We start from the raw sequence: 5,999 nt of genomic DNA, 5'->3' as shown, positions 1-5,999 counted from the left end.
CGGGTACGACACCGTCTGCTGTGTGAGCTGCCCGGTACCAGCAGTTGACGCAAGCACCATTGCCTCTTAAGCACAATTGGTTTAAGAAGCCAAGATGATCCCTTTGCCCTTTTTGTTGTTTGGTTTTGTTTTTTTTTTTCTGAGTGGGTTTTTTCCCCCTCAGCAGAACTCTTTTCTTTTTTAAACAGTGGCTGTTGCCCACCAGTGTCACAAACGCTGCTGTACCATCACCAAACCTCATACAGAAAATGTTTTAAGCAGCATGAAAGCGTAACTTACAGGCTCGTATTTGAAATGTAAACTTACATTTTATTTTACATGATCTACCTTCCACCCTGAAGCTAGAAAATGAAGAAATAAGATTTTTAGGAAAGAGGAAAAAAGGAATGCGGGAAGTTGGAGCCCACTGCTCAGAGCAAGCTGAGCCCGAACGATGAGCACCACAAACCAATACCTGACAAACATTAAGATCAGTTACAAATAAAATCTGTGACCAACTGCTTAAGATGACACCTACTCCCCTGCACAGTACCCCAAAAACCGGCACAAAGAGCTGAGAACTGATCAAACTTTAACCTTACACTCAGGAGGAAGAGGAAAGGTGCTCAAAGGGAGACAAAAAAAAGGAGAACACAAATAAAACTGCGTGACGGCGGGCATGAGCTCAGCGGTAGTTACCAGAAAAGGAAATCCAGCGTTAAGCAGCTGGAGCACGTGGTGATGCCACAGCCTGGCAATGCCCGTCCCTGCCGAGCAAATGCTTTAACTGAGAGTTTCAAAATGAGTTTATTTTTGCAAGTGTTCTGTACCAAAACAGAAGCTGATAGAATTGAAAAGCTATCAGTTAAATCAAGGTATTTTCAAGTATCATGGATCAATCGCAAAAGTTTGTACCACGCGAGTCACTGAAATAAGAACAAGACTCCTTGAGTTAATTCTGGGTTAATAAACACGGTCGACAGTCCCTCCGTGACAGTCCCTCCGTGACTGAGCCAGCACTGCCGACAGGGACTCTGCTCTGCTGGCGGAACGACCGTGTGGGAGGCAGCGTGTCCCTGAAGACACCTTTGCATGTCATGCTCTCTGTCTACCTACGGGGAAGAAAAGGTGAAGGTTGTTTGTTTTTTTTTTCTCCCTGATGCTTTACATTCATATTATGTCACAGACATTACGCTTTGGGCGTGGTAACCCCAAGTTGTGCTTTTCACTCCACACCAGCACACAGAGCTAAGAAACTACAGTTTAGATTTCGCTGAATCCCAATTCTGGTTTGTTGCAGGAAGTCAACGTTCCTTGCTCGGGTGCTGTTCTGGTCAGCGCCAGTACAACAGGTACGGCCTGCTGACAAGCGACAGTACTGCCTCCTGTTGAAGGGAATACAATCTTACTCTACTCCAAAACCAAACTGTACTCCAGAGACAAACCCAAATTGCAGTGCAGTGACGCCTACAGAAGTCCTATCGCCTTGGGCAGGACTTGCTGGCCAGAGAAGAGATTTAACACTATCCATAGAAACATCAATATGATGCTTTCTCTATTTTTTTTTTCCCCCAAGAGTCCAGTGTACCTGAATGTAAACAAGAGAGAAGGGGCGAGGAGAGGAGGCAGCGGTTGTGGTTGGTTGCTGCGGAGCGTTAACCGAGGCAGGCGGGTTTCCCAGTTCAGCCCAGCAACTGGGGGGCTGGAGCGTGGGGATGAGGTCGAGGCTGTTCGGGAGGGGAGCAGAGCAGGCACGGGGGATGTCGCACTCTGCGTAAGGGAGAGGTTTGACCGGACAGCCCTGACAGCTCGTGCCGAGCCTCCGCGTGAGGGTTGGGGGGATGGAAAACAAAGGAGATGTAGTAGTGGATGTACCCCTTAAAGAGCTATTTGTGTGCTAAAAAACCTACCACGCGCTCGGCTGAATATTTATCTCTCATTACCTGCAGCAGTGGCTGCAGACAGCCTGAGGAATTTCTATTTTCCAGCGCATTTACCTGGAATATTCGACAGGACTTTACGCGTCCTGCATTTATCACGTTCTTTGTACGCAACTTTCTTTCCGGAGCAAATGTGGAAAAAAAGTCAGTTTGAAAAGCAAACAGCAGCCCAGCTTTAAAACCACGGGTAGCAGGGGGTGCGGTCAAAATTACGGCTTCTGCGCTGCCCAGATCTCTCGTTAAAGGCCTTTTGAAAGGCCAAAAGCACCAACTGGAACAACTGCACCTCCTTAGCAGGCCAGCCCCAGCTACCTGTGCGGCATCAGCTGCAAAAAGATCAACGTCTGTACTTGCTTCACGCTTCGTTCCGGAGCTGTCAAAAATCTGACGTGTGAATGTTGATTTGAAGCGGTTCTGAAGTTTTCAAACTCTTCACAATTTCTACCTGGACAAGAGTTTGTTATAACCAAGCGAGGCTGAGCTGCTCTGAAGGAAAAGGGAAAAAATGAGCCCAAACGAATTACAAGAAAAGTTCCTGAACCAGAACAAGTGACTCGGAAACCTTTAAAGCCATTTCTAAATCTGAGCGGGACGGCTGCGATATCCAAGAGACAACTGTGTTCGCAGTAATCAGAAGACAAAACGTGATTTTAAATGCTGCCTAATGAGCAGCATTGCAGCCTTCAGGAGGCAGGGAGAGATCGTGCCGGAACCAAATCCAGAAAGGACACGAGAACCTGCTCGGAAAACTCTCGTAAATCCCTGCTGCTTCAGACACGGCTCTGATACTCCAATCTTCAAAATACCCTTTAGGTGACAGAATGAAACAGAAAGTCACCAAATCATCTTCCTGCTTCTACATACAAGAAATTCAGGGGTTTCAAAGGCACCAAGAGCACCTCTGCTGGTGCTCCATTCCTACACGTTTCCTATTGTGTTCGGCTGCCCTCCTCCTCTCTAGATCTCCCTCCAGAACACCTTTGGCCAGAAATGAGGCGATTGAGTCTGCTGCCATCTTTCATCAGACACTGCTTCACGTTCACCACGAGATTTACATTAGAAACATGGGTTTCATCGATAGGAAAAATAAATTCAGCACTCGAGAGCTGCTTGACAACTGAACCACCCAACAGCCGGTGCTGAAGAGCACTTCAGCTGCTGCGCTGATGGTGGCTGAAAGCAGGAACATCCAGAGCGTCTGGTACCGCTCTGAGGAGAGAGTAACCTAAACTCCGCCTGGGAGAGCCCGCCCTGACTCCCGACAACTAAAATCCATCAAGAAGACATTCTAGAGGGGTTGCTGCCTGCTCTACACCGAGCTACAGAGGCTGACAGGTACAGCCATCGGTCCACAGGGCACGGTTTATACCAGGTAGTTAAATGTCTACTCTTACAGGCAGAAAAATCTCTGCAGGACTCTCTTCTGCCTCACAAACACATTTCCACTGGTACCTGTGGCAGAGAAAATGAGGTAAAACAAAAGGATTTAGCACAGAGGCAAGGCCTTTGTCACCAAACAGATACCTGTCAGGTAATTTCTCTTTACACACACAACTGCTCCTGTAGTCACTGTCGACACAAACGGGGTGATAAACACAAAACCGGGGTAGAAAACGGTAACAAATGATCTCAAAGGCAGGATATACTACTACGGTAAGCATGCACCTAATTCAAACAAGAGTGATGGAAGTGCCAGGTCTCAATCATGCAGATAAAAAAAAAACCTCAGGTCTAGAAAAATGCAAATAATCCTGCCAGCACAGTCTCAGTTCCGTTCCACAGAAGAAAAACAGCAACACATTGCTCTGACTGCAAATGGAGCAAAATGAAGACGAAAAACTGATCAGCTCTTAGTGCTGAGAAGTGTTAAAACCACCAGTCAATACAGGGACTTGGGAAGCCTGAAAAAATTCAATACATCAACGGTCTCTTCAGCATTAGGGGGCTAAAACCACCTTTGTGGAGTGTAAACTCCAAACACTGCCGTCGGAGCTCAACTTCCAGGGCACGTTTCCAACTCGTGTTTCGAATTTACATCTTCCTTTTGGACTCTATAAACCCAGAAATTCCCGTCAAACACTGATCCAGGAACGAGCTGATCTTTCAGCCCTAGGAGTTAATACAAACTCTACTGTCTACAGTTCCCTTGTGCATTTCAGGTGCCTCTAAGCAGGATTGGGCTTAAAGGGCACTAAAAATCAAGAAAATTACACTCTCCTAAAAATATTTAAAAAAAAAAATCTATGGCCACAATATTCTTGAACCTTAATACTGGCAATGTGACTATTTTATTTTCATGCACAGCTGCACATGTATAGATGCATGTTCAGCACTTTTTCTTCCCATGCTTCCATCCAACTATCAATTTGGTGCCGAATTTCAGTGGGTCCGTCCCTCACTGAGTTGAACGGACTCAGAACTTCAAACTTGACAGAAAGTGCCTCTTGTTCAGAGAAGGTTGGAGAATCAGTCTCAAAATAAACCTCATCCCCAAGAATATTATGGCTTGGAAGAATTTCAAGAACTCGAGTCCCTGATGCTTACAAAATGAGAAGGCCTTTGGAAATGCACTTGCAACAATATTTTTACCTATTTTGAATAAAAAATATATATTATTTATAAAACAAAGAGAGCAGGCCAAGGAAGATTGGCCAGAATCACGCTATAAAACTGTTCCGTTCACTCCATAACTTAAACTTATAAAGCCGTGAAACAGCTGGAGAGCAGGATTTCTGGAGAAGCACTCTGGAATGCAGATTCCAATCAGACGATACTTCACGATGTTTTTCTCATCTCAAAGATCCGCTTGTTTTCTGCCCCTCGAAACTGACGTCCGTGCCAAGAGAAGGGATGTTGACTCCTGAGAGGGAAGCTGAAATTTAAATAAAGGAAAATGTGCAACCGTAAGCACTGAGCTGATGAGCGACAGACGGCTGCCTGAGCACTGTTTCAAAAGGGTGTCCAGCACGCCTAGGGAAGTTCTGCTCCTCTGCTCTGCCCTGGTGAGACCACCCCTGGAACCCTGTGTCCTGTTTGGGGCTCGCCAGTTCCAGAGAGACAGGGACCTCTCTTCTGGAGAGAGTCCAAGGGAGAGCTACGAGGGGGATCAAGGGACTTGAACATCTCTGCTGGGAAGAGAGACGGAGAGACCTGGGGCTGTTCAGCCTTGAAAGGAGACGGCTGAGAGGGGAACTTATGAACACAGAGAAATATCTGAGGGGTGGGGGTCAAGGGGAAGGGGACAATCTCTTCTCAGTGGTGCCCAGCAACAGAACAAGGAATAGAACAAGGTTTAAGTTAGAACATGGGAAGTTCCACCTCAGCATGAGGAGAAACTTGTTGGCTGTGCGGGTGCCGGAGCCCTGGCCCAGGCTGCCCAGAGAGGGTGTGGAGTCTCCTGCTCTGGAGACTTTCCAACCCACCGGGACGGTTCCTGGGTGACGTTGCTCTGGCAGGGGGTGGCACTGGGTGATCTCTAGAGCTCCCTTCCAACCCCCAACATCCTGTGATTCTGTGACTGTTCCACGTCCCGCGGGTGGGAAGCAGAGGATGCTCCTCCAGCCTTCTCAGTCCCACAGCCCTGCAAAACCGTTTCACAGAGCCCGAGGAGGTCCCAGCCCGCAGCTCACCACAGCCGCCTGCGGGCAGGGCATCCCCCGCTGTTACCTACGCCAGAAGCGGCAGCCCAGCCACCGTTCTGGTAACACGTGTTTCTGGTAACGTTCTGGCAACATCCCGCCCAGGGCTACTGGAGAGCCTCTGCTCACTTTTAGGTTCTCCTAAACAATGTATTTCTGGATGAGGTGGAAAAATCCTGGTGAAATACTGCCGTGCATCAACACAGCGCTCTGGGGAGAGGGTGTCTGCCCTTCAGCGGGCTCAGAGCCCTCGGTGGCACGGCACTATCGTCCTGAGGGTCAGCACGTCGCAGCCTCCTGCACGTGAGGTGACCCTGCCCGAGCACGGTGGGTTATGCCACTGTTACAAGTCAGAACCCTGCAGAGCAGCTGGTTTGAGGGGGATGAAGGAACACATACTGACCTTTCTGAACCAGCTTTGTCCTGCTGCATTTTCAAACTG

This window comes from Apaloderma vittatum, unplaced genomic scaffold (assembly GCF_000703405.1).
Source record: "Apaloderma vittatum isolate BGI_N311 unplaced genomic scaffold, ASM70340v1 scaffold4623, whole genome shotgun sequence".
NCBI lineage: Eukaryota > Metazoa > Chordata > Aves > Trogoniformes > Trogonidae > Apaloderma > Apaloderma vittatum.
The sequence above is the reverse complement of the archived record's forward strand: the minus strand, read 5'-3'. Positions refer to the sequence as shown.